Source organism: Tyto alba, unplaced genomic scaffold, assembly GCF_018691265.1.
Source record: "Tyto alba isolate M040663 unplaced genomic scaffold, T.alba_DEE_v4.0 Super-Scaffold_3, whole genome shotgun sequence".
Taxonomy (NCBI): domain Eukaryota; kingdom Metazoa; phylum Chordata; class Aves; order Strigiformes; family Tytonidae; genus Tyto; species Tyto alba.
The window spans coordinates 12450820-12478258 of record NW_024881304.1 but is presented as its reverse complement, the minus strand read 5'-3'; the positions used below and the strand labels follow the sequence as shown (position 1 = coordinate 12478258).

At 39.9% G+C, this 27439-nt stretch overlaps 1 long non-coding RNA gene across 1 annotated transcript; it reads left to right on the top strand.

Annotated features, from left to right (window-relative positions):
- Window positions 1–7084: 7084 nt before the first annotated feature.
- On the top strand, window positions 7085–25490 carry LOC116959911. Its single transcript, XR_004406081.2, has 5 exons — window positions 7085–7204; window positions 9178–9382; window positions 11167–11240; window positions 17663–17773; window positions 25209–25490. It is a non-coding gene; the product is annotated as an uncharacterized LOC116959911 (long non-coding RNA).
- The last annotated feature ends 1949 nt before the right edge of the window (window positions 25491–27439 follow it).

The following is a 27439-nucleotide window of genomic DNA, read 5'->3' as shown; positions in this document are numbered from 1 at the left end:
TATTGGTTTTTCTCCCAGTGTGTGTTAGAAGTGTTGGTAAGCAGGATGCTTATGTCTCCGACCATCTAAACGATGTTACTTCTGAGCTTCAGTTCCGCACTGATAGAAAATAGGGATAAAGGAACTTAATTATCTTCTGTGGGTATTGTGGGATAAATACATTAAAGATTTGGAGTATTAGAGCTAGACACAATCTAGCCTTTATTAAAATGATTGTAATTGTAATGCCATTAGTACCTCAGTGCAAATCCTAGCAAAAGTAATTTTTTTTAAAAATGATGGATATACAGATACTTTAATTATCCAGCGCAACTCAAATTAGCACCACAAATAACTGTTAAAAGTTGAGACTACATGATGTGAAACATAATTGATTTTGAATATGTTAGGGCACAACTGCTGTTAAGTGATGTACAAAGTTATTTTCTCCCGTTGGACACTTAACAATGTTTTGAAGAAACAGAGATGTCGTTTATACCATTGCTAGAGATTTTGGGGATCAGAAGCCTGAGAGAAACAAGGAAAGGAAAACAAACCTACAGCTTGCTTGAATATTTCACTCATTGCCACTCCCACCTTGTCTTCTTTAATTAGAAGTGGTTTTATATCAACTTTATATTATCTGTGGATTTTAAACTGGGTGCAGTTACAATCAAAATTAAGATTTTTTTTTTATTATTTTTTTCAGATTTGTCCCATTAGTAGAGAAAAAAAAAAAGAATTCCTAGCAAACCTCCATAGGTTTCCTTTGGGAGAAGTAAAATAAACCTTGATCACTGATAAGCTGACTTACTCCATTTAGATCCTACCCCCTATTACTTTTGGTACAATTATGTGTAAGCAGTGATTGCATGAAGCTGCCTGGATTCCCTGTAAATGATACGTCTTTGGCATACAGGAGTTTTTGTAAATCATTTAAAGCAAGGCATTCTTCCATGCTTGGCAGAAGAAGGATACAGAGAGCTTTTGTGCCTCAGTTGCATCAAACTGAATATTTCTTTAATCACCCTGGGGAAAAATGCACTCGATTGCACTCTGTGAGTTCTGCTGTTATTGTTCTTGGGTAGACCTGGTGGGTAATGGACAACCTGACCACACCGCCACTACCACGGCCACCCCCTCGAATCCACCAGCTCTTCTGCCCTGGGCAAGACCTGCTCCACTGGATTAGTAATTGTGCAATAGTCAAAAGAAAAGAATATGAGGGAATAGCCATTAATAACAAAGTTGGCAACCCCCCGCGTGGAGAGCTATTTTCACATGAAAATCTTCGCCAGAGAAGTAATGAAGCCTTGCTTCATTTGATGTCTTATCAGGTAATTGCACAGAAGGTGATTTCCAGGTAAGGATTTTTTTTTTCCTGAATGTAGAGTGAATAGCCACTATTTAAAAACAGACAAAAAGCCCTGCATACTGCCCAGACCATCAAAGAATTAGCACCCAGTGCAGAGTTTAATGTTTCTTTTCCTAATAAAATGATGCTAAGACGACGGTAACTCCTATATGAGAGATTATTAATCCTCCAGTAAAGAATAGATACACTGATGAAAGCTTGGAACTGTTTCTGCATATGGCTGCATGATGATATATTTAATTTTGAATAAAATATTTTCAACAAATCTGAACCTTTCCCTCCCCTTCTGCATTTACAGAAAATAGTGAATGGTGAGGCCATAACTTAAAAAGAAAGTGCATTATGCTGTCATCAGTTTAGATATTTTCCTGGGAAATATTATGAAAAATTTTAAGGGGAAAAAACACATTTCTGTATTTTAGTATGCCCAGTTTTCACTCATAAGCTCCAAGTTTAAAGTAGTCACTTAAATAAATCTAGTCTCAATCTTCAGCCAGACACAGTGGAAAAGAGTCCTATTCTGCAGGTGTATTGGCATAATCAGACTGCTTACCAGGAAGCTAAGGGGAATTTCAATCCCTAACCTCAGATTATGAGCTAACTACTGATTTGACAAATGTGATTTTTTCAGTGGAGGACTCATTCTGAAATTGTGTTTTCTGGTTAAAAAAAAAAGGAGTTAAACTGCTGCTGATGCCTCTCCTCTGAAGAAGGAGCAATGGTGCATCTACAGTGAGCCTTTCCCTGGTGCTTTGGGGCACGGTGCTCAGCATAGAAGGGATAAGCCACTTTCAGCAGGCAGAAGAGATAATGTTATTAGGCAGGAGCAAAAAATGCTCATCCCTTGTTTGGACCAGCTACTAGAAAGAGGTGAGTGACATCCTGAACCAACAGGATGAACACATCCCATTCCTACTGAGCTATATAAGCATGTGGGGAGAGTTTTGCCCATCCTATTTTTTGTCGTATCTGTGTGTTAGAGGCTTATTTTCTTGACACGGTCAGCAAAATCTCTGAGTATATGTCCACATGAGCAGGTGCAAATGTTTGTTTTTATCATCTCCATCTGGGTGTGAGGCAGTGCAGGCTGGGAGCTGTGCAGCCGTATTTTATATGCTGGGGCAGCTTAACTCAGACTCAGTAACGCAAATAAAAGGGGACTTCCCATCTGCAAGCAGCTCGCATCTGGTGGGACCCGAGTGAGTGCATGGCTTCCCGTGCCCATATGTGTAGACATATCAAATGTAAACATGAATCCAGTTAATTTTCACACGTTTGTTACAGCTTCGCCTGCCTCCACGGAGGCCTCCCACAGCCTTCCTCCTTCTTGATCTTGCTGGGAAAGCCTGGATTTATGACAACACAAGCTGTTCCTTGGCCTCATACTGGGGTGCCAGAAGTGGGGCAGTAGCTTCATTGAAGTTTCAAGCAGAGAGACAAGCCGGGCTGGGAGGAGATTCAGTCTAATCAGCCTATGTCATCGTCTGAATTTATTGGCCATTGCCACAGAGAGCAGGGAACAAGACTGATGGAAGAGGAAGACTCTTTTAAAGAAACACCCAGGAGGTCATAAAATGACTCTTAAATTGGGAGGAGGGGCTTACTTGTAAATCACTGCTTTCCTTCTCAGTATCCCCTGACATGGCTTTCTAGATGAGCACATCCTTAAATTGAGTAGCCAGGAAGTGATTTGTCTCCCCATTTTGATGCTTACTCTTTTAACCAGAACCAAGGAAGAAGGCAATATCAATGATTTCTCAGATGTGTACTAAGTGCACATGTTACAATTATTTATATTTCGTTTCCTGTGAGTATTTAGGGTCCATTTAAAGCAGCAGCACAGTGCTCTGCTAGTGCAGCATGCAGGTGGTCAACCTTCAGGAGGGGAAAGCAAAGCAGGGAAAAGATAAATCACTTTGTACTTGCAGCTGTAAGTCCCGCTGAGGTTTTGGGTGCCCTGCTCCTTGCCAGGGTGCAGGGGTGTGCCGGGGCGGTGGCTGTCGGGGTGGCTGGGACCAGGCTCTCCTTCCTGTGTGCGAGTGGGCTGGGACAATGGCCTTGACCTGGTCGGTGAATCAGGGCTTGGACTTGCCCTGCAATCAGCTTCGTGGTGCTCAGGAAATGAGACACCTGCCCTGTTTCCTCTCATTTAACTGATTTATTTTTAAGTGGAAAAGGCTATGAGCTTTGTTCCTTTTTCTCAGGGACTCTGTGTCCTTTACAGATCCCTGAAGGCTGAGGTACAGTATGAGCAGCCCCAGGGACCCTCCTTTGGGGATCATGTCCTGGTATATTTGCTCAGCACCAGGCTCTAAAGCCAAAGCTATTCATGAGATGCACATGGACCAAAATACTGGGCAGTGTGGCAGGAACTCTTGATGTTATCTGAGCCTCCTCCTACCATGTTCTCAAAGAGAGAAGTGGAAATTGTTACTGAACAGAAAAAAACAAGTCCTGGCTCTGTTGAGCCTGTGTTGTTGGCACCTGTATCTGGTGACTGTTACTCATGCGGTCCTGGTGAGCAGTGGGGCTCTTGGGCTGGGAGGCAGCATGACTGCAGTTAGTTTCATCTGGACTTTTGCTGACATCTACGGTGTTATATACTGTAAGCCTGTCTCACTGTCCTTTTGTGACCACACACTCTGACATTTCTTCTACTGTACATTTTGTATAAGAAAAATGTGAATCTAAGGCCCATCTATGGACCAATGGCACTTCCTCTATGAGGTTACTCCTCTCATGAGTAGGATTTAAGATTCTTCCAGACTGTGAACCAGCACAAAATAGTTACACCCCAGACACTGCAAATCTGATTTCCAAGAGTCTTCCTTTGTAAACCAGCTCTGGAAACATCAGGGTGGCCTAATGTAATATATGTTTCATTTCTATATTTTGAAGAAATGTGTTGTGCTTGTGCTCTATCCACTCAGCCATTACGATGTCTCCATCCCATACCTTGTTGGTCCATGTGAAGATAACTGATCTAAGTTCTGGCTGAGTGTTGTGGGTGTGTGTCCGGTGCTGTACTCAGGTGAGAATTTCCTACAAGGTGATGCTGTTTCTGGGACCCAAACTGGTTTGTCTCTCTGGCACAGCATTGCACTGTGCAGATATGCTAGTTTCTTCATGTGTCTGACTTGGAGATCTCCGGCACACCTCTGCATTAGACAGTGTAAGCATGCCTCTATTTGCAAAACACCAGCAGTAATTAATGATTAAGTAGAAACCAAAGGAATGTGTGCAAGATCTTTTCTTAGAACAATTCAAGGTCTATCTGTGCTTACAAACCCCTCCTTTCATTCCACTCTTCTCTGCATATACTACTTCACTTTAGCACCAATTGATCCATATGTTTCAACCTGCTCACCGATCCTCTTTCTTTCCAGGTTAGAACAGCTTCTGGGAGGTGGTACTTTATCTCTCACTGAACTTTTGCCAAACCAGTGGTTCTCTGAGAGGTATGTTGAGTGCTTAACAGGAGTTAGTTTTAGTCAGAGAGAATAAATAACACACGGTGACATGTATCAAGAAAAAAAAAAAAAAAAACCAACAACCTGTCTTTGTGGTGTTAGGGTGGATTTTAAACATAGTTCCAGTTAAAGGAAATGTACATTATATCGCTTTCTGTGGGGAAGGAAAGGGGACTCTCCTAGAGCCGTATTTCCCATTGGGTTCTATTGAAAAAGGTGAACACCAATTCATTTCACCTCCGCAAAGCTGTGTGTGTAGGTATTTGGAGAGAATGATCTTACCTGTATGTCCTTCTTTTTTGCGTGGTTGTCACTGTTTGTAAAGCAAAGTTCTGCAGAAGTAAAGAGAGACTGAAATGATTCTAAAATCCCAAGTCTTACCAATTCTGTGGTATTTCATCCAGATTTACTCAGCTGCTATGACTAAAATCTTGGTGAGTTTTTTGCTATTTAATTCTTTTCACAAGGTCTGAAGCTTTAGTTGATGAACAAGCCAGAGGTTTGTAGATACCCATCTAAACTCAACAGAACTTATTCTGTACTTCTGATCTTTTCTCTCTCAACCTCCTCATCCTATTTTTAAATATCCTTGTAAATCCTTGCTTCAATCTTTGTTCAGGAAGTAACTAACAATATCAATACAAACCATGTAAACAAAGCATCATTACACAAGGCCAATGTATGACACTACTCATTGATATTTCCAGCTATGATAGTTTTGGTCTCCTTTTTTGAATACCCTTTTTTTGGACTGTACACTTTCTTTTCTTTCTAATGTTTGTCTTTTCCCAGTTGACAAATGTAGGGGTTTATTCTGTTTCTTACAAAACATGAACAAGGCTGGCTTTTCTCATTAACTTCCTTATTATCATAAGCACCACCACCTGTAACATTCATCAAGTTAGCAGCATGGTGCTGGGAGCTGTGTATATTAGCTAACTCATATTCCCTTTAAGACCTAGATGTCAGGATGGAAAAATATTGCACGTTCATGCTTTTAGGGCAGGGTTGTTTTGTTTTGTTTTCCTCAACTATTTTGCAAGAGTGCAACAAAAATATCTAAAAAAGCATGTTTTAAGTGAAACTCTTATGTGGTAGAAATCCAGAGAAAACTGAACTCTGGCTCATCTTGCACTGGGAAGCCAAACAACCGTGCAACCATATAGGACTGGAACCACTTCATTCTTGTTGGTAAAACTGGCTAGAGTCAAATAAAAAGGGGAGACTTTTACTCGAAGTCATGCAAGTTATTACTCCACTGCAGGTTGTCCAGAATACAATACATTACAGTAACAGTAACCAGAAAAATACCTTGAAGTTTTAAAATAGGATGCACAGTTTGTGCTGGTTATTGAGTGATGAATTATACAAACTGCACTGAAAAACTATATAAATGCGTTATTTCAGCTAGCACAGCAAAACAATTTAGATACAAATTAAAAATAACTGCAGTCTTGTGGTACTTGTCAGTTATTTACAAGCCTCTTGAAATATTTCCTTATCTGCCTTTCTCATAAGAAATTAGGCAATTACAATAAATAAATCTGAAGCTGGAGAATATCAAAAAGTGAATCATGGCGTCATTACATAGGAAGAAGTAACAAGGAGAAGGCCAAAAGAAAACTCAAAGGTTTTTTGGCTTCAGGAAATCTATTTTAACTGAAATTGAAATAAAAGCCTTGAATAAGTTTAACGTAATTCTGTGAAAAAGGTAGTTGCACAATGAAGAGGTATTTTCAGCCTGAAATTCAACTTCATGTTATTCAGGTTATTTCTAAACAGGAAAGAAATAGTTATCATGTCATTGGCCTAGTCAGAAAACTTTGTATAGAGGAATCTTTCCTTAGAAAGAAAGAGAAATGTAGTCTGGAAGTCCACTGACTGAAAAGTTTCTGAAAAATGAGGAAAAGAGGAAATGTTTCATTTAGAAATTGTTTCTTAGCATCAACGTATATGCATTCCTTATTAATTTTTACTTTGAATAGTATATACATGCTCAGTATTCTATTTATATATCTATAATATAGCATGAAAAATATATTGCTATGCGACAACTACATCACAAGAAATTATTTTAGGACCAGCATAGCTGGGATTTGGGGTGTTTTGAGTTGTGGGGGTTTTTTTTCCAATTCTGATATTGCCTTGATTTTTTTTTTTTTTTTTTTTTTCTGTATCAGCATAAGAGCACATTTAAAATGCTTAATGTTTTGGTTTTGATTTTTTTTTTTGTTTTTCAGGGTGCAAATTCAAGCTTTGTTAAGAAAGTATTACATTTCTTGCAAACCCAATTAGACATTCAAAATATGTTCAGCTCCCCTGAGCATTAAAAAGAATGATCAGCGAATCTTGGGCTTGGTCCTGATTTGACAATTTTAAGGTAACGTTTTCTGACATTATCTGTACAAACATAGTAAGGTCTGCAGAGCATTGTTCCAAAGGGATAGACATCCAGGAGGTGTAGACAAAATAAACCACTGGTCTTCAGGAAAGAAATTGTTGATGTCCTGTTCTGCTTGTGCTCTATAAAAGATGAAATCAGGAATCTGTTGACCACGGTTGCCAAAAAATTGTAGTTTGATCATGACAGTCAGTACTGACTTCTTTGGTTGCTGAACGCTTCACACAGTCCTCTCCTTTGGCTGCACTGCTATTAATCAAAACAACGGGCCAGGACACCTGGAAAATTTTCTGTCACTTAAAAAAAAGAAAAATTGCCCAGTCTGCTTTTTAGTTCAAGTATTTCTTCTTTCTAATAAATTGTGTCAAAGCACGGCAAGTTGGGTGGGAAAGACACTATTTGAACTGTTTCAGATTTGCTTAAGCGTAGTGACTTTTAACGACACCTCTGTATCATGTGCTTAGTATTGTAAGTCCTAAAGATGTGATTATCTTTGAGCACCAACCTGAAGAATGAGACTTGGGAACCTAATATCTTTTCCAGATCTTAAATGTGCTACAAGACAATGTATGACTAAATCTCCATTTTGCAAAGGATGAGAATACTCTCAGGCAGTCGTTGTGGTTCAAGAGATGTCATTCTTAATTTGGGTAATGACAGGAATGAGAACTCAAAATTTTGGGTAAATGGAGTACCAGGTCACCAGGTTTACATGAAAAACAGCTGAAAAATGTGTAGGTAATAATAGCAGCTGGCAATGGGAGATGACATGCTATTGTTCACAAAAGGACAAGTTATAGCTAACTGAGTCATGAAAAGGTGAACCTTGGTGTTATTCTGAAAGAAATTATTAAAATTCATTTCGGAATATTCAGCTTGGATTCAGAGCAAAACATCTAATAAAGATGCGAACATTTTAACATCAATATTTAAAATACTCTTTGTATGGACTCACACCACTTTAAAAAATGTTGAGGAACCTCTCACCATCCCATTGAGAGGTGAAGGCAACAGAGATGCTGAGCAAGAGGACCAGTAGTTTATTTTCCGGTTTAGAAATATCAAACAGTTTCTTGTTAGAAGCTGCATCGGTGGCGATGTGCCTAAGTTGGAATCCTTTTCTCCCAAGAGATGCATTGGCTTCACTGTGTTTGTTTTATGGAAAGGTCTAAGTCATGAATTTGAGTGGACAATACTAACTTGCACATTTCTAAGGGCTCAGGAGAGAATGAGGATCCATTATGCACGGTGCTGTCTAAACATGTGGCCAGCACTTACAGTATGAGTAAATAAAACAGGAACAGAGAAGTTCAGCAACACGCAATGACCCTTGTGAGAAGAAGCCGCAGTCTAGAGTCAGCCCAGCTGCTCTGACTTCTAGTCCCTTGCCTTTGCCACTAGATATTGTTGTACTGACATCTTGGATCTTGCAAAAAGTATTGGATGATATATACCAAATAGGAGGCTTATCACAGTTATCTCTGTGAAGTCTGGCACCAGAAGGAATTAAAAAACAGTCATCAAATTATAGACACATAGCTGTATCCTGAACGTATCTGTTTAACGTGGTAATGTATAACTGCTTGATTATTGACAATGAAATCCCCATGCTGCTACTCATCTCCACCTGTCTCAAAATGCATTGAGATCAGCCCCTAGATTTATTTCTTGCTCTCAGTCTCAGGTGTAGCAATTAAAGAAATGCTCTGTATTGCTGAGAGCACCAGATGTGTGCAGTGGAGCATCCTATACTGACAAACATTTTGCTTTTAATAGTCCCTTTGGGTACACATTGGCGTCTGGTTTTATTTTTCTGTTTATACTTTATTTTTCCGTTTTATGGAGCTGTTTCCTTGATGGGGTTTTTCAGTTTCTTGCCTTGGAGGATGTTTTGGGGTAGCATGGATTATGGCATAGCGGCATTAAGAGCTTTCTCTTGTTTCTGTTTTCAGTTTTTAAGGTCGTTCTAAGTTCTTCATTTGAATTCTCCCATATGAAATAAAAACAATGCAAAATGCCAGCTGATTCTGAAACCTGCATTGTGGATCATGCTGATGACTTCCTGGATCTTCCTGATGTTGACTTGACATCTCTCTTGCCTTTCTGAACCTGGAACCAGACTTAATGAATATATGGCAAGGTTCCTTCAGGAGCAAGGTCAAGGAAAAAGGTTTTTTAGTCATAGTAGTTGCAAACCTTCTTTCACCCACACCCTGGAGGTGGTGGGAACTTAAAAGGTGGCAAGTGATTTTCTCTCAAGGTCTTTGTTTGCACATTTTGTCCTCCAATCTGACTTTCAACTGGTTCTTCATTGCCAAGTAGAACAAGATGGTGGGTTGTGAATCTCAGTGTGAGTCGAATGACAAAAAGCTGCAGTGCAGCAACAGGCATTTTTTAATGATTTAGATAAATCTGATCTATTTTTCTCTGGGGTATTTTGTACCAAATTGAGAGTGCAGTGATGGATATGACTAGCTGAGAAGAGAGAAGAGACACAGACTATTTTTATTTCTGTAAGTAGGGTAGAAAGTCTTTTCTGACCTTTGCAAGTGATTATTTTACTTCCTAGAAGGTAGAATTTTACTACTTTGGATATAGAATGATCACTTTAAAATGTTGTTCAGTGTAGTGGATGTTATTTCTTCAAAGGCAGTGAAAAAAATGTCTTCACACAGTATTGTGTCAGGTCAAGAGCACTCATCCTACCTGACCCTCAAGGCAGAACAGTGGGCACTAGTCCGAAAGCAAAGGCTGCATTCTCCACCTAGCCTGTATTTGTGCTTGGGCACAGGCAGAGAATGGATTGAGAGCAGCCCTGCAGAGAAGGACTTGGGAGTATTTGATAAGAATCTCGTCATGACCTGGCAATGTGTGCTCAGAGTCCAGAAAACCATGTCCTGGGCTGCAACAAGAGAAGTGTGGGCAGAAGGTCAAGAGAGGGGATTCTCTCCCTCTGCTTGCTCTGGTGAGACCCCCCCTGCAGTGCTGGGTCCAGCTCAGGGGCTCCTAGTGTAAGAAGGACATGGACCTGCTCAAGCGGGGCCAGAGGAGGCCACGAAGATGATCAGGGAGTTGGAGTAGCTCTGCTATGAAGACAGGCTGAGAGAGTTGGGGGTGTTCTTCCTGGAGAAGAGAAGGCTCTCGGGAGATGTTACAGCTGCCTTCCAGTACATAAAGGGGGCTACAGGAAAGCCAGAGAGAGGGACTTTTTACAAGGGCATGTAGTGATAGGACAAGGAATAATGACTTTAAGATGAAAAAAGGTAGATTTAGATTAGATATAAGGAAGAAATTCTTCCCTGTGAGGGCCGTGAGACACTGGCCCCTCCCTGAAAGGGTTCAAGGCCAGGTTGGAAGGGGCTTGGAGCAACCTGGGCTGGGGGAAGGGGGCCCTGCCCGGGGCAGGGGGGTTGAGATTAGATGATCTTTAATGTCCCTTCCAACCTGAACCATTCTATAATTCTGTGATTTATAAGGAGTGTCAGGTGTATCATGATACTATCACCAATAGAATTCTAATACAGGAACTCCTTATCTTGCAAAAACCTAATTTATTTACTATTTCAAACAATAGGTCAGGTAAAACCACTATGAGAAAAAGATTAAAGCTCTGTCAGTTAAAAAGCAATGCTGCACTGTTTCAACTCTCCTAGTTTTCAAAAGAGAATGAAGTATGCAGTAATTCAGGTAGACAAAATAAATATTGAATAACCATTGCAATGGATTGTATTAATAGATAAACAAGATTAATAATACCACATTTGATTTAGTCCTCTGCTGCTGGTGCCAGTGGATTACAAGGACTGACTTGTCTACTGCAGTGTTACCCATCAAATAGCTATAATTCAAATCTTTGTCTTTTTTTTTTTTTTTTTTCTTTTCTTCAAAACAAAGAGGTCATGATAAATAACTGTCCTTACACCCTGGGTTTTTGTTTTCAGGTTTTTTTCCTCTGGAGACTGATTCTGTTCTTGCCCATCTGATTTAATGCACAGGAATATTCCTGCTGATTAAGGTAAGAAAGTTTTTCACACCTATAAATCATTTTGGGGTCTGGAGCTATGACATGTCAAATTAATCCCTGACATCGCTCAACTACCTGTGCATCTACTTGGCCTATATCACATGACACAATTTGGGCATAAATTTGGTATGAGAACTCTTGAAGCACAGATAGGAGCCAGGCTCCCACTGATTGTCAGCTGAGATCAAGTCCCTTGTTGCCCTCCCTCCTTCTGTTTTGTAGGGATGAGCATTTTGAGGGTGGAGGTTAACAAGCATTCCTATCTATGCATGGCATCCTACTCCTTTATTGCTGACATGAATGGACTGTTTCCTAGGAGATAACTCAAAATAAAATAGATTGAGAGAGATTTGTGTTAAAAAAATTCCACGGAGTTCATCTTTACAGAAGACTCGATTATCAGTTAGCTGGTTATGGATCAGGGCTCCAAAATGTTTCAGATATAATCCATTTCCCTCTTCACTGCAGGGTAGAAACCATGTGTAGTGAGATCAGCAAAACCCTTTTTCCTGCATTATGATGCCAGATAGATGAGGAGTGCTGCAAAGGTCCCCTGCATCCCTGGCCCTGGCTGCTGGTGGCCTTTGGTTCCTCCTTGGGGGTGATCCCTTACAGTAACACCTCCAACAGGTTGTGAACAGGTGGGAATGATGTTACTAGGAGGCTTTCTCCTTCTATCATCATGGATACAGGGTGGTGCAGTGTGCTTCAGGGCCCAAGAGCTTGAGGCTACGATTTGATATCCCTCTGTGCATTTAGGAAGTGGTAAATCATACCATCTGCTTTGATTAGCTTTCCTCCACATCTTGTGGCATTTTAGATCACATTTAGTTAAAGGATTGACCATGAGTTGGCATTAGAGGCATGCCTCTAGGAAATCTACCACCTAAATTAAAATGTGCTAATTCAGAAATACCTTCTTCACCTTTTTGTTGCCCTTGTTAGGGAAAAATGTTCCAGTTTAAACTCCAGCTGACTGATTACCTGCTAGTTCTGAAGCTGCGCTCTGAATTAATCTGCTCCAAAAGCCAACAGAGATGAGTTATGTTTGGGCACCTCACAGGAAAGCAGGGAGATGAAAAGCCTTAGGAAAACTTTGACAAACAACTTGGAATGTTTGACCAACTATGCACAGCTGCTGCTGAATGAAGAATGCAAGCAACATGCCAGAGACAAGAAGTGATCAACAGGGAAGGCAGCTTTTGTATCTGCACTGAGCATTTTATTTTCAGGAAAGGAGAGAAAATATGCTGAATTACCTGTAGGAGGTGTGCCTGCTTTTGCTAATAAACATACCTGGTTTATACATTAATTCCTAACCAGTCAGATCCTGTACCAATGTACACTGGAATCCCTCTGAGGTCAATGGAGATACACCCATGCACAGCACCTTAATTTGATTGATTTCATCCCACCCATTTAAACATGCTTTAAAGACTTATCTGCAGAGTCAAACCAAAATATCTCTGCCCCCTTCAATTCCTGATTTCAGGCGATAATATCTCCTAATAAATCCTGGCTACAACAACATCAGCGTGACCCATCACTTCATTACATCAATGTGAAGAGCTGCATATTGTACTGAGGAGTTTATCTTGTTGGAATGGATCTGGTCCAGGAACAAATACAAGAGTTAAGAATCTGATTATTTCTGGGCCAATTCTGTATGAATTACAGCTTCTCAATTTTCCTGATGTCAGCTAGTTTTACTTTGCTTTCTTTACCCTCCCCACACAGGAGGTGAAGTATCTAGCTAGCACAGGCATCTCAGTTAGCTCCACCATCTAGCTCATTTCTTAACAACACAGCTGTCAGGAGAGCTGACCTGAATTTTGGATCAGTTTGGGATTAAACATACAGTATTCAGTGTCATTTAAGCATTGACTATTTTGTTGTGTGGCAAGCACGTTCCAAAATAGGGGATCCACCTCATGGCCAGGATCAGGGGGGGCGGTGGTGGTTCCTCAGGCACCCCTCGTCTGGCTCATTGGGTGCTGTCTGGGAGGGGCAGCCTGACTTTCTTAGCCTTGTGTAACTGAGGAATTCTCATACAGAGAGGTAATTTCCTGATGACTAGATATATTGGGCTTTTGTATAGCATTTTTCACTGTCAACATGAAGGAATTAAAGAAGATATGTTAGACTCTAGGCAGATCTGCACTGGTTCAAACACAAGTGGTAGGGAGAAATAACTATTTCTTCCATTTTATTTATTTTTTCAAACCATTCTTTATGATTATTTTCCAGTGGTTTCAAAGATAATGCAAGGCCAAGAAAGAACAGCTAGCTTGTTTAGTCTGATGTGGCATGTATTGCTTGTTTATTTCTTCCAAGGTATTATGTTTTCCATGTATTTATTTAATGGTTTATATTTGACTAATTTGCATCTTTCAGAAAGTCATTCAAACTTGATTCAACAGTTGCTGGGATTTCCTATGTTTTCCAAAACATTAAAAATTACATCAGTGTGTCAAGAGCCTCCCCTTGCAAAATTCTTCTATGATTCTCCTATGCAAGTTTTGCAGACCCGATGGCTTTAGTAGACATAACTCTTGTAGGTACTCGCTAAGGTTTTAAAGTATTTAATTGGTCTTGAATGTATACTGCATCTCTCCAAACACAGGACTGAGATATTTACTGATACCTTTTGTCTATTCTGCACGTATAAGTTCTTATTTCTAGGTAGGCTGACGCTTGTATAAAGGATTTGTAAACTATAATGGTTTTCAGCAGAAAAGGAGATGTTGCTAATGGGAACCCACAAGGGTATGAGCTGCAGCACAGTGACAGCTCTTCACTTACTGTTTCTGGCACCTCTCTAGACTAATGTCTGTTCTGAAGTCTAGGATAAGCGAAAAATTAATTCCACATAAACCTTTACCTTTTTGTATTTTTTTTTTGTTTGCTTATCAAGTTTTCATTTGAATTTATTTCATTCAAATTTTTATTTGATTGGGAAATACTTCTTCAGGGTCTTATGGAAATGTTAGCTGAATGTTTTGTCCTGCTTCCTCCTAGGTGTGTGCCTGACTGGTCCCAGTGCTTCTGGACCTTTTTGATGTACTGCAAGCTCAGCAAGCTGGTGAAAAGCTAACTTGCTTGCTTGTTTAATTTAGTTTCAAATTCTTACCCTACTGGGGAATTAATCAATTTCCAGGAGCTAAGGACCAACATAGAATTTTTACCAGTTAGCACTGGTAACTAAGTACTAGGTGGCATCTTTGACATCGTTTTCAGCACACTGATGCAGAAATTAAAGCAGATGCCTCATTACAGAAAACTGTTTGAAAATGAGTGCAATGCTACAAATTTTGAGGGATGACTAAAACATGAAGGACAACTAGTGTGAACCCTGAGTGAAGACTGGAATGTGGAGTTCCTTTGCCTGATCTCTGTTACACCACAGATTTTTGGCCCACAGAACAGGATTTCCTAGTCCCAAATATTGAGAATAGCATGGGGAAAAATTAGTATTCAGCTCCAAAGTCCATTCTGAGCTGTGGTGGTGACACTGCGCAGGGGGGTGTGTGTGTACACCCCAGTCCTGCCCTCCTGCCAGCCTCCCTGGGCAATCGGCATTGATGCCCTGCTCCTGCTGCTGCTGACGGGGATGGGAACAACCAAAACCAAGTCACTGTGGTAAGAAACTCTGCTCTAGACATGTGCCAAGTAATAGCGTGGGAAAGCTCTCTTACTTACTCAGCAGTCATATTAACTTAGCTAAGTAATTTCTAATCAAGTAGAGGTTTAGATAGAATTTAGAATAAGTATTTGGATTAATAAAGAACACTGTGATTTTAGAGCTGTGCCTTTTCTGTCATGTTGTCTGAGAATGATGGTGTGTGGAGAAGAGGTTTCATTGCCTGGCTGGGAAAGATTTCTATCAGGTATAACTGGTACAAATCATACTTTATCATATATCATATACATTGAGCTTTTCCAAGTTTCCTTTCTAACCGTAAGACAACGGTGTCCTGTGCACAGCCTCTCCTGCAAAATTCAGGTTGTGGTAGGAAGTATCACACACACCAGCAAAGTGTTTCTGTGATGGAGATGATGTTTCAGACAGACACAGGCTCAGTTCTGAGCTGAGAGTGCGAGGAAAATCCTCTGGACAAAAAAAAACCTAGAGTGTTTTTGTTGTGTTTATTTATAAAATAGATGTGAATTAATCCATTCAGGTTCTTGTCCTTTTGTCAGTTATTCCTTAGTGACTGGAACCCCATGTGTATTTTTACAACACATGTCCATACATCCTTTAATTTTAAAATGAATATTTTTCTCTTTTTAATATTAAACTTAGACATGTATTCTGGAATGACAATGGCCTAAATTTGTTATGCATGTCTAAAACAAAATTATATTTTCTTATTAATAAAACCTTACATAAAAATAACAGTGAAGTATATATTCATTGCCAAAATTCTGAAGAATCACTAAACAGGAGAAATTACTAGCTAGACACCTGGAATTGTAGCTTCTTAAGTAATAAACTAGATTTTGACAGCTGTAGCCTTTTTTGCAGGTGCAAAAAGAACATTTTATTCTTTTTATTTTATCTACTTTACATTACTTAATGACTAGAATATTCCAAGTTGGGAAAACAACTGGGAGTTGAAAGAAGAGGAAAATTTGTTTATCCTCTCCCATTTTATGAGTAAAAGGTGTGTGGGGGAGTGTGAGATTGACTAATTTTGATCTTGGAGAACATGGAAGTAAGGAAAAAATAACTCAGCTGGTTAATTGCTGATATTTTCACTGTTAGGTACACCAACTACCTTGAAATGTAATGAATATTTTGATAATATTTCCTAAAATATAAAAGACACAATGTAGTTCTATTTAAACAATCATGTTGTTCTGGATATTTTTGTTCAGAAGCAGCATGACACAAAGCACACATTAAAAAGTTAATCAGGTGACTAAAAATGCTATGTCCTGTTTTCTCACATATCAAATGTAAAAATCAAAAAACAAAATAAATGTTGAGGTATATAGTGACGTAAGTATAGTTTTAATGTATTCTCTTAGTTAATAAAAACAAATATGAAATGCAACCTCAAAGGTACCTTTCTTTACTATTAAACATTTCTATTACTTGTCAGTCTCTGAGAATAACTTCCTTATGAATATCTGTTAGAAGGCACAACTGCAATGCAAATTGAGTTACTTAAATTATGATTTCCTGGTTCTTATTTAAACCACAATTAGCAAAACCAATGTAAATCAAAGCAGTATAAATTGGTCTGTCCTGCTTTAAAACTAATTAAGGATGTGCCTTGAAATCATGCTTATATCAGTGCTCTGACCCAGTGGATTATCTGTATCATTCGAGTCCTAATAAATCACAGCAAGAGATGAAATTTTTATTTAGTGCAACAATCTCAATCTCTAAATTTAAAGCTATCGAAGTACAGATTAACATTTATAATTGCTAGGTTGATCAGTAACACAAATTAAAAATGGGGATTTCAAAACGAATTAACCTTTGCAGCGCATCATGTGGAGACAGACAGACAGTGAAATCATTGAAAAAGTTCCCCTCGTCCTCAAAGTGATTTGCCACAAATCACTGTATTCTCTATTGTGCTTTGCTGCTCTGCAGCAAGTAGCCTCTGGAGTTTCAGTGTCCAAAAAATAAACTGTGATAACTGAAAGAACAACATGGACAGTTTGAGGCTAGCAAGTTGCTGCATGAGTTGTTGCTGTTTTACATTGCTCCAGGCAGATTTGTATAATTTGGGACTAAGATTAGGATGTTTAGGCTAGAGTCAAATGGGTTTATAATTAGATATGTGCAGGATATAACTTATTAATTGAGGCTTATGCTTCCCTATATCTACACTCCACATTTAACAAGACTGTGCTTTAAAGCAATCAATGGAAAAGGGATCTTCTGTACCCACACACTTTTCTGCTTCAAATCTGCCCATCCCACACTTTGTAGAGATCCTTTCACTGCTCAGTCAAGAGGCAGCTCAGATTTTTCCCCAAAGCTGTCCCTCTTTGGGATACTGCATTGACAGAACAAGACAGCGTGTCAATATGGACTGTGTTGTATTTATTTACAAAATTCAAAGCTAGATGCCACCTGGAGAAAACAATCATATGCGATCAGCACTTATGCATGTACCGTGCTTCTCCTTGGACAGAAAATTGGCTATAGCTGGTGAAGATGGAGTGGATTTTGATGGCACTATATAAAATCTGAGGAGGTCCAAGACCGTTCCTTCCACGCCCAGATATCTACAGAGATGGGAGATGCTGTCAAATGCAAGAAAATGTTGCAGACCCCTGTGGACGGATGTATGGGGAACAAGTGGAGTAGCCTAAGGCTGGACTACCATGGATTGAATGGAAAGAGCAAGATTAACACCTATTAGAGCAAACATCTTTGGTCTCTTCTCTTGCAGGTACATCAAATCCTGGAAAGTTCTTGTCAACTGATGTAGCTGATGAGGACTCCAGGCTCACCGTGTGGTGTTGTCCCAAGAAACAGGAGACAAAGGAACTGTGTTTTCAATGTAAGCACCTATGATTCTCATCCTGACGTGGTCCGTAGACTCCTGGAAAATCAGTGTTTTCACATCTACAGTGCTTTGCCCAGAATTTCAGTTCCTATGGGCAACCTTTAATACCATCAAATATGCATTGCTGATAACTGAAGTTGAATGTGGAAGAAATGTTCCCTTTTTCTCATAATTTAACTGTGTGCCTCCACAGTCCTTACTAGAACTGAGCAGTTAGAGACCAGTGTGGAATACATGACCCATTATTCTGGAAAATATTAGATTATGCAGATGCTTATGCACATCCTTTGTGTAACAGTAGAGCTATTGTATAACTTGTCTTTTTTTCTATGAGCGGACTGACATGGGGGGAAACTGGTAGAAATATCTTCTGATCCCAGAGCTCCAGGAGGATATAAATAGGGAATGAACAGTGGTATGGAAAGCTTCCTCTGAGCAGATTTTTTTGGGTTTTTTTTTTTTTTTGGCTAAGTTTATAAACAGAAATAATACTAAAAAAAAGCTAAACTAAACAGACTGAAATAAACACAGAACTTTGTCAGGTATTGTCATTGCCACTCTCAACGAGTGAATGGTATTTTGCTTAATGGGAAAGCAAAGCCAGGGAGGATCCCTAAAGGTGTCCAAACTTGAGCAGTGGAAGTGCAAAATGTTTTTCTGCGTAGCAGAGCACGGATGAACAACCTGTCTCCCGCTGCTGTGGCACGGGGTGCCTGTGGCACTGGTTGAGGCTTGGCCGTCGGCCGCGTGGTGCACGCACGGGCTCAGCATCAGGCGTGGGAGGTGGGGACAGATCTTTCCTTCCTGCCAGGGCCACGCCAGCCCCTTCCAGCTGAGATATTCTTGGATTCTGTCATCCAAAGGATGGCAAAAAGTGAGTGGTAGGTGAGGGAACACTGATGCGACGGGTATTGATAAGGCTACTAAATAGTCAGCCAAATATTTGGAATATTTTTCAGAAGTTTTGGCAGACAATGCAGGATTGCAGTCCAGAAGAAAAAGGTACCTATCTGTCTGTCTTGTTCAGTAAGTGTTTCCAGCTGCTGGCAATGGTATTGGCAATAGGAGCTAATTAATAGATGGAAAGTTACTGCTTTTTAATTCGTGCAAAGATTGCGCAACTTGCACAGACATTCAGTTAAACATGCCCTGCTTTGCATGTCTCATTTTTTCTAGTCTAAATAAATCAAAGTTTCTTCAAGAATTCTCCCTTTCCCCAAGCTATATTATCTGCTGAATAATTTTATTTTTTCCCCTAAGGGGAATGAAGTATTGCACATGGACTTTTTCCAAAATCAAAGATCTTTAGTATGGTTAGCCCTTCTTGTCTATCTTATTACTGATATTTATACAGATGTACTGACAAAACCAAATTTATTGCAATATTTATTGGACTGAATTTGAGGTTATTTATAATGTGGTTAGATGGCTATTTATTAGACATGTCACAGTAGCTATTTAACACTTCTATAACTGTTTAGCTGTGATTATGACATAAAACAGTATTTATTGTATATAATCCAGAAAATGTTTCAGAAAGAGTAAATTCTAAGAAAGATATAACATTCAGAGTAATAGTGGGACAAAGAACAAAACCATATTTTTAAACAGAAATTCTCCATCAGGCTGAAGGAGAGGAATATTTGGGATGTGAGAAAGTCCACGTGCAGATTTTAAGTTCTTTTAAGTGCATCAGCACTCTGCCTAACAGCTGACCTTTCCCTCATGAAATGGACATTTTTCATTTAGAAAAGGAAATGAGAATCATCTTTTTTTTTTTCTTTCTTTCTTTTTTTTTTTTTCTTCTGCTGATTAAGTAGAGTTAAAAAGTTCTATGGGACAATTTTCTGTAGGGAACAATTTCATAAAAATCAAGCATTTCACAGGCAGGTGTTGCTGAGATATTTTTAATGTTTTTTTGTTAAGGTGGTATTGACTACTTTATTTCACAGTGATGGATTCAAATGGCAAAGTTTTTTCCATATTCGCATTTTTTTAGCTTTATGTTTCACTGTTGTATTATCATGATAGTTTTTTTCACAATCAGGACAAAAAATTTTGTTTCTATTAACATTTATGGGTTTTGATTCTTTTTCTTATTTAAGTCAGAACATGAATGTACATATTGAAAGTCCCATGAAGAAATCTGGATGAAACTTTTCTGCAAGGAAGAAAAGACTGTAAGGGCAAAAATTTCCAAAACAAAATTATGGATTTCCTTTAAAAATGTTTTCCTATAATCTTCAGAAAATGCAGATTTTTAAGGAAAACTAATCCCCCATTTTCATACACAGACACAGGCCATCTTAAAATATTTCACCAAAAAAAGTCAGTATTGTTATGTCTGTTTAACAGATAGACCCATTTCTGTGGGAGGATGCGGAGGAGAGAGGAAATGAGGCCATTGGAAGGTTTTGCAGGTGTGAGGGTGAAGCTGGGCAGCCATCAGTTTCCATTTCTCATGGAGGTGGAGCAGGGGAAGGACAGAGTGTGGGATGAAGGGAGTTGTCCTCCTTTTTCTCAGGCCTCCTTTTTCGCACTTTCTCATGGCAAAAGAGTGTGTTTGCAGACAGTGTCACGGCTGTGCAGAAGCGGCAGGCCCCATCGCAGCTTTTGCCTTTCCAGTCTAATTCAAGTTGTCCACCCCAAGTCTCATGGGACTGCTTTCCCTGCATATGTGTAGTTAGCTCATCACAGGACAGCAACGGTTGTGGACCAATAAATACGTACTTGTCCTTTGTTTCTTGCAGATGGAAGAGCTGAAATACTCCAGTCTTTAGATACTAGAGCCTTGGATGGCATAGGATGAGATCTTGAGTGACATGGAGGCAGAAGGGCACAGGGGAAAACTCTTTGTCCAGATCACACACGGATTAGGAAGGGTTTTAATGATGATTTTTAAGAGTGTAGCTGCCAACTAAATTCAAGTTAACACTGGTGAGAAATTACAGTAGGTAATTCAAGGAGACTATATATTTTTTTTAATTCATTAGCTGCCCATACAGGGTTAAAGAGAATGTAACTAAAAATAATTATATAGGAATTAAGGAGTTCAAACAGAATGTGTTACTCTGCTCACACAAAACTTCAAGGGAGACAAATTAGAGAGGATCATTAGCATATTCCACTTTTTCCAACAAATCTTACAAGGCAGGAAAACCATAATAATGTAAAGGAGCTGAAGATTCATGTTTCCATAATAGCTGTACCTACACTATCCTACCTGAAAAATTTATTCTCTGTGGGTGGTGATTCTGTTGAATATACTTGATTTCTTAGCCAACTTATTTTTCCACTGTAAGCAGCTCTTTTGAGTACGGATATTAAACTGCAATCCTCTCTAAGCTAAAACTTTCTTTGGCCACATTACACCTGGGCAAGGGCTGTTACAGGGAGCAAAGAACAGCATGCAAAAGTGATCAGAAATACACTCGCAAAAAATCATTTTTATTTGAGCTCATTCATTTTAATTGTTCTCTTGGGGCTTGATCCGGAGCACAGAGAAATCCAAAGGGGGTTCACTGGGCTGTGGGTCAGATTTTCAGGTCATCTGTACATGGCAAGTGGTGAATAATGAGCATTGCGCCGTATGGTGCCAATTCCTCGGGCCTTACGCTGGTGATGGAGGTAAGAATTCAGCCACTGATTTCACTAGGTGCAACCTCAGGGCTGGAGGAGAGCGTTGCCACTCACTCATTCTGCAGCAAAAGTCAATCACAGACCTTAATGATCAGCAAACTGGTGTGTCCCAGTAATGCAGCTGACCATGACCTGATTAACTGGTGCAAACTGTGCCCCAGAACATTTTCCCTGTAGATTTAGCTCTTTTATGGATGGCAGTGGTCCAAGAAGTTGTTGGAGTCACTGCTGGGACTTTATACGATTATAAGTATATTTCCGTATGTAATTATGAATACTGTGATGGCTGATCTGTCTTTCTCACTGATATAAACAGGCTGGGATTAATACATGCATTTTGCAAACATAACTACATATATTGAAAACTGCTTAAGGTAGACTTTATTTCTTCTCCTTTTGTTTTCCTTAACAGAATCCCTTAAGGCAGTTCAAAATGTTTGCTTTTGCAGACAGAAACATCCTTCCCTTTAGTCTAGATTAGACATTCAGGTGGAAGATGGATTTGGAGGTCCTGGCCCACCTTTTTGTATAACCATGTGCAAACCATTTCATGTTGTGGTCCTTTGTTGTCCTACTAAGCTCTTCCCTGCTTTGCTAGATTCAAAACTTGTGGGAGATGGTTGTCTTCTTTTGTCTTTTTTACAGACACTAGCATGATATGATCCAAGACTGAGAGGTCTAGACATTACTACAGTAATCACCATAAAGTTTGGGAGCCTCTTGGTCAATCCCAGAACTCCCACCTGTTTCTACAGTGGCAGAAAGAAGTCCTTGGTGAACAGCCAACGTTTAGCACTTCGCTTCTCCATCTCCATGGGTACCCCCTCCTGGTGTCCCATTGCTTTCCATACCTTGAGTTCTACGGGTGTTACAAAGATCTGGAAACCGATGTGTAATTACCAAGCATAAGTCAAATTACTCCATGGCAGAAAAATAAATGTTCAAGCCTGGAAACAAAAGAGTTAATATAAAACTAATTTATCTTGTCTATGTTCCAAAGACGTCAACTTTCCTATATAAATTCCCCTGTCATTAATCTAATACAGCTCTACTTTGTTCATAATTTACTACACCCTTCAATAAGCATTGTAATATTTGTGCAGGGCAAGTATATAAATCACTGGTGCCCTTCTCTACTTTTTTACTTATCTGTTTCTTTCAAGGTCACAAGCCTACCTCACAGCTTTCATCTGTTTTAAATAATCTGCCATTACTTTTTACACCTCACTTCCTAGTTCATGCCCATTTAGATATCTGCAGCTGCATCTTCTCAAGTAGCTATTGATCCATGTCTCCTTGCTAAAGGTTACCAACTTCATCAGCAGTAATGATACAAATTACATCTGTTATGGTTCACTCACACCTTTTTGATGGTTAGAAAGGGTGACCATTTTCTGGTTTTGTTGTTATTGACCATTTTTTCTTCCTAGGATATCTAAAACACAGAGTAAAATTATATTCAGTAAAATATCCTCATTTGGACACATGTATGCTTTCAATGCCCAGGTCATGCAGAGAGGTTAATCAATCCCTACTGATATCCAAGAGCCTGAAATGTAGCTGGGTAAGGCCCCAGTCCAGCAAAGCACTTAAGAATATCCTTATGTAAACATATGATCAGTCACACTTTCAGTGAAATTTCGAGAGAAGTGCATTTCAGAGTAGAGCACCTCAGGGGATGCTGCTTCTTGTAAGGGCTGTGCAAGACCAGGCTGTACCAGTTGCAGATGCAAGCTCAGTCCAAGGTGTCTAGTATTGTTGCACTGGGCAAAGTAACTCTCTTCAAGTGTATTGCTTGTGGGGATACTCCTATGTTTTGGGGGAGGCTGCTGAGGTGCCCCTGCTTTAGAGTCATAGTGTGTGTTTGTGAGTGTGAGCCCGTGTCCTCTGCAGAGATGGGGAGCTCTTAGGATGCTTGAGTTGTTCTTGCTGACTGTTTAAGAGACGATGAAGTGATCTAGGAGCGGGCAGAGTAATCTTCTGGGTCCTGCTGTGCTTGCTGTGTGATGACTGGAGAGATCATCCTATCTTCTGGCTTCATCAGTTCCTTGAGACAAGTGTGCTGCTGCCAGACAATTGTCATCCTATACCAAAAACCACAAGCGGAGTAGAGTTCTGCTGTGGCTGTCTGCCAAGGAGCAAGGCTGGGATGGTTATCACTATGGTATAGAAGAAAATAGGGCTAGAAGGGACCTGAGGAGGTCATCTCATCCACCCCCACACAAACCGCTCCTGACACATGTTTGCCTAATGTGTTTCTTTAACCCCGCCAGCAGCGGAGATCCCTCAGGCTCCCTGGGCCATCTCCTCCAGTGCCTAATGACCCTTGCAGCAGGGAAGTTATTCTAGTGCTGAACTTAGTTCTCCCTTGCTGCATTTAAACCCATTATTTTTTGTGCTCTGCCTGTGGATGTGGATAACAATTTATTGCCTTCCTCTTTGTATAATCCTTTTACATAATTGAAGACTGTTATCACGTCTCCTCTTCATCTTCACTGCTCTAGACTAAATAGCCCAGATAGGAGGATGAAAGCTGGAATGGGGTGTCAGGGAGAAGGAGTTAGAGGAGGAAATCACAGTGGAATTAATTCTGCTTCCTGTCCCTACAGAAATGGACTTTTTCTTCTGAAGGATGGGGGCTGTGGGAGGGGGAGATGTACTTCTCGGTGCTGGTAATTCACTGACACAGCTCTATGGACTGTGTATCTGATTGATTGGTTGCTGCCTCACAGCCTAAGGAAGAGGGGCTTGGGCTCACCCTCTGATGAGCTGCGACACTCCTATCCAGCCTGTATGCTTGGAAAGTAAGGCTTTAATTTTTTATATTGGTGAGGACCATATCGAGCTCACAGGTCAGCTCCTGTGGGATGTATCTGGTAGGGCTTCTCTGTATCTTAAAAGCTGTTTCTAGGTGCTGTATATGTTATACAGTCAGATAAAATGACAGTGTAACACCATCACCCTGCAGCATCATCCAGACAGCTCACCACAAACCCTGCTATGGATCAGGAGCCCTCTCCTCTGATGGCAAAACAGGGTTTCTGTTGGGAGTACAGCCGTGTGTTTCCCACCCATGAACAGGGTGGAAAGACACCCACCACACACGCTGCCTACATGTGTTTCACAACTTGATTGCTGTTCATAAAACCAACACGTGGAACAGACAAACGCCATCTGATCCAAAATGCCCCAGGGCGTATTATGTCAATGTCACATACATTAAGAAAGTACAGCAAGCACTCCAGGTGACGACTTGTGTTCGTAGCCCTTTTCCATTATTCACATCTGCTGTCAGAGCTGTAGCACGTACACAGCGGTTGCATTGTGGCTGCCATAACTCGGAGGAAACAAAAATAACTCCCAGCCTGGAGACTTGCAAAAGCACAAGGTGGCTGATAACATAGGGAAAAAAATGGTTCTTTACTACTTAACGGTCCCAAACAGTTTTCAGTGACACCTTTTGCTTGCTTTAGGAGCTCCAAGAATAGAGTGTAAAGTGGAGCTGTTTTCCCTAGATTCCTGGCTACGTGGGATCACGAGTTTATTTACATCAGATCTGGCCTTGAAGAAAACAAAATATTAGAAGCTGTTTGGGACAACAGGGAAGTCCTTTGCATTGAAAGCTCATTACATTCTAACTCCAGCACTCCCAGCCTCTCTGAAGCTCCCCTACTGCTCATCGCTCAGATGTTAAGACTTTCCAGTTCAATTTCACAGTAAAAAAGTCTTGATAAATTGCAATCCAATTGATTAATTTTTTTAACTCTCTTTTCCCTCCCTTCCTCCCCAGAGTTGACTTTGAAGATGACATTTGTATTTCTGAATTAAAACCACATTTGCCCAACGCTGCAAAGGGAGGAGGCAGGGGCAGAAGAGAGAGAAACCCTTTTGTTCTCCTCCTCATGGTTCCCCCTCACCTGCCAGGGCCAAGCTCCAAAATAATTCTTAACAGCTGAGGTTAGCTGGGGACATCTAATCCCGGAAAGCTGTCTCTGAATACCGGCACCAACACACAGCATTTGAGTTTCACCAACAGTCATTTACATCTAATTTCCCCAAACCTCTGAAGAAATGTGAGTATATGTACAGGTATGTGCTTATTTAATTGAAAAAAAAAAAAAAACAAACAAAAAAAAAAACAAACAAACAAAAAAAAAACAAAAAAAAAAAAAACAAAACACCCAAGAAAAATAAAAAGAAATTTTTTTTTTCAGAAATCTGAGCCCAAATGACATTGACAGTAGTAGCAACATTCATGCTTTTTAAAGCTAAGCAAGCTCATAAACTGTTTTGAGAGTGTACTGGGTTCTTTTGAGTTTACCCTAAATAGCCTCATCTATAGGATACCTGAGAACTCTGATTGTGAACCAAAGGGAAGGCTGAGTCCTCTTTCCTTGATTTCCTGTAACAGAAAGAGATTGCTCTGTGCAAATGGAGCTTAAACTATCTCACCAAGTTTTCTGAGACCTGTCCTGTTGGTTTACAGAAGGGTCGTAAGGAGCATCCTGACAACATAACAGAGAGAAAACTCTTGGGGTTTAGCTAAACTGAGATGGGAGGATGTGGCAGCAATGGTCTCACTCTGAGGAAAACACACCTTCCCAGGCATGAACAGGGACCAAATGGGATGTCTTGTGTAAAATTGCAGTCGTTTTCCTTTTTTGGGAGTCAGTCAGCACGGTTAACATATTATTTTTCTGAGGGAACTTTTAATTTTTTCAAAGAAAGTTCCCCAGTTGGCCCTAAGTATCTGTGATCCAAAGATAAAAATCCCCATCATTTCTCTTGCACCATGTCCCAGAAAGAAAATTTCCAGCATCTTTAGTTTTGGCAGTGTTTGCTTTAAGGCCATACACTTTTTATTATTAGAAAGCTTTGGTTTTGCTGTTTAGCCAGTTGAAATGAGTAATGAAAATGTTATTTGTATGGGACAAAGGAAATATTTTCTTTTAAATTATCTCATCTTATTAACTGATTACAATGGGACTGCTTGGATGTGTGCGGTGTACATCATCCGGTCCCTCTGCTTGGAACAGGGCTTCAGCCAAGCTGGTGTAAACCATCCCACAGGAGAAAACAAGACTAAAAGCTCTCAGGTATTTAGGGCTTCCTGTCGCATGAAGCCAGCTTAGCCTTTATAAGGAAATAATTTGGGTGTCTAAAAAGAACATGTCCTAAAAGCATTAGAAGTTTATGTGGAAGATGAAACACCAGAGAATATTGATAATTAAAAATATAGTCTAGAAATAAAAAATTTAAAAATTATCTAGAGTAAAATCCTTCAAGGAGTAGGTATTTTCCATTGTTCATTGAAGGAATCACTGATAGCCTGCTAGCATGGAAAGTACTTGCTATAGATGAAAAGTAAAAATATAAATCCACAATATGTCTGAATTTAAATCAGAAGGGAAAACAATTAATAAAAAGGATCACAGTATTACAGTGCAATTCCTTTGAGACACAAAAAATCTTATACTTGAAAGTGCCTTCAATGTAAAAATCTTCAAATATTCATGGCTGAAAATGTTTCCTAAATGTTGTTTCCAAAATAGACATTGTGAGACAGCAACTATGTTCTGAGCTGATTTCAAAACCATGGCAAATAATGTTGTTTCACATAAACACAGAAGAAAATATGACATCAACAGAAATGGAAGGCAGGGAAAAGTCATCCAGGTCTGTGTGTCAAGGATCAAGAAGAAGAGAGAGAAAAGGCTTAAACAGGAAAGCTGGAAAAGCCAGCTTGGAGAAACAATGTCATTCTCGGCTCACCAACACATCCGTGTGGTTTGCATGGTTATGACCTGATCTACTCCCCCTCAGCTCCAGCAGCCTCTCTCACTGCTGCCTACTGGTGAGAATTAGGTCAGAAACCTATTTTTGTGTCTATTCTTCTGTGGCCACACCATGGCCCCTACACCCGTACGGATATGGGAAAGCCTCTGAATGGAAGTTGAGACCAGACATGTCCTACGCAACACCAGGATCAGCAGGGTGACCTGTCCTGGGGTTCCTCTACAG